General features: G+C 33.9%; 1 protein-coding gene across 4 annotated transcripts in view; it reads left to right on the plus strand.

The window, feature by feature from the left end:
* The window catches only part of ZNF407 (zinc finger protein 407), a 667,606-nt gene that overhangs the window by 473,402 nt on the left and 191,936 nt on the right, over positions 1-2,268 (plus strand). The window lies entirely within an intron of this gene.

The raw sequence follows: 2,268 nt of genomic DNA on the forward strand, positions 1-2,268 counted from the left end.
TCTATCTATCTATCTATCTATCTATCTATCTATCTATCTATCTATCTGTCTGTCTGTCTGTCTGCTTTTCTAGACTCAATGTTTGAATACGTACACACATATATGCATGCACATATTCATATCTCCCTCATTGAGGATCTATGTTTTTCACTGCTGTTTATATTCCTTAGTACTTTAGCTTCCTGAGGTACTTATGATTGACCTTCTTGCTTTCTAAACTTAGCAACATTGTCATATAAATCTGTAATCACCTCACCCTCTATCCATCCTTCTCTTTCTCCTCCTCTCTCTCTCTCTCTCTCTCTTTCCTCTCTCTCCCTCTCTCTCACCATCCCTCCCTCCTTCCCTTTCTCCCTTCATCTGTCTGTCTTTCTCTTTAAACACACACACAGATTAAACACAAGGGAAGGTTTTAGCAATTGAGGAGTGGCATGGACCAGGAAGAACTTTTTACAGGTGGGATTTGAGTAGAATCTTCAAAAATGTCAGAAAAGTTATGAGGAAGAAGAGAGGGCACAGGAATTTGAGATATGGAACACAGCTGGTGCCAACTCAGAGCATTGTGTACAAAGAGCACTGGAAAGAACATGTAGCAAGAATTGGCCATACAGAGCATTCCAGAGCAATGATAATCTTTGAATAAGGACAGTAGGAGATCACAAATCCTGGACAAAGGGCACTGCATTTGTGCCCGTTACAGGAAAAAGTACAAAGTGGACGTTTGGATGCTCATCACCTAGTCCCAGGCCATATCCAAACCTGAGATCTTCTAATTATATAGTACCACAAGAAAGCAACAGTAGGGCCAATCTGGTTATTTTTTTTTTCCAGAAGTATAAGGGATGTGGGTTGTTACATAAATGCTGTTGTCAGATAATAACCTGAGAGAATAAGGAAACCAAAAAAAAAAAAAAATTCACACCAGAAAAAGCAATTAGGATTATAAGTCTGCTCAAAACACAACCTCCAGAGGAGTGAATGACTCAAAATATCTACATACAAAGCCCCTTCCTCCCAAATAAACCAACAAAAAAACCACATCTTGTACACAAATTCAACTACAGTTCCTATGAAAGTTGGAATAAGATATAACAAACATGTTTAAAATGTTTTTTTTTGTTTTTCTTTTATGAATAGAATTAAAGTGCTAGAGGAAAAAATAGAATAGAAATGAAAATTATGGAAGGAAGAAATGGAAAGGGAATTAACAGACTGGCATAAGATATACAAAATCTTGTCCAAGCAACAAGTTCTCTGAAAATTAGAATAGATCGAATAGCAAATAATAACTCTGAGATATTACAAATACTAGGATAAATGCAAAAAGTCAAAAGATAGAAGAAAACATAAGGTAATTTATAGCAAAAACTAGAAAAGAGATTTAAGAAAGATAATTTAAGAATCACTGAAAGTCATGACCAAAAATCAGGCCTAGACATCATATTACAGTTAATTATAAAAGAAAAAGAAATCCACCATTCAGTTCCTAAAAGAAACCCCAATGTGAAAACTGAAAACAGAATTCTAGAGCTTTTGAGTCAAAGAAAAAATACTGCAAACATTCAGAGAGAAATAATTCAAGTATTGTGGAGCCACAGTCAAGATCACATTTGATGTAGGAGACACCCCTGAAAAGTATATTGTATTCCAGAAGGCAAAGAAGATAGATTTGCAACCAAGAATAACTTGCCCCAAATAACATAATATAGTTTTATGGAATATCTTTAATGAAATAAAGGATTTGCAAGTATTCCCAATGAAAAGTTCAAAGCTACATATAAACTTTAAAGTACAAGCACAGGCATCAAATGATACCTAGAATGGTTAATATGAGTAAACAAATAAGGGGCTAAACAAGAATAAACTTTTTACATTATTGTGTTAAGAAATTATATATATATATATATATATATATATATATATATATATATATATCCTTGTAGAGAACCCTATTTTCAAGTGTCATAAAGGGTGTATAACTAGAGAGATGTTCTTATGCTTTGATAATTTTTAAATAATTTTTTCCCCAACTACATGTGAGAACAATTTAAAATTTGTTTTAAAAACTTTTGAGTTCCAAATTCTACTGTTGTTCCTTCCTTCGTTGCTCCCTGAGACAGTAAACAATCTAATACAGGTTATACATATTCAGTCTTGTAAAACATTTCCATATTAGACATTTTGTACAAGAAGACTGGAAGGGAAGGAATGAAGGAAGAAAAGAGAGAGAGAGAGAGAGAGAGAGAGAGAGAGAGAGAGAGAGAGAGA

The sequence above is a fragment of the Petaurus breviceps genome, unplaced genomic scaffold (assembly GCF_028583685.1).
Source record: "Petaurus breviceps papuanus isolate PSGF00001 unplaced genomic scaffold, PetGlider_PUasm1.0 224, whole genome shotgun sequence".
Taxonomy (NCBI): domain Eukaryota; kingdom Metazoa; phylum Chordata; class Mammalia; order Diprotodontia; family Petauridae; genus Petaurus; species Petaurus breviceps.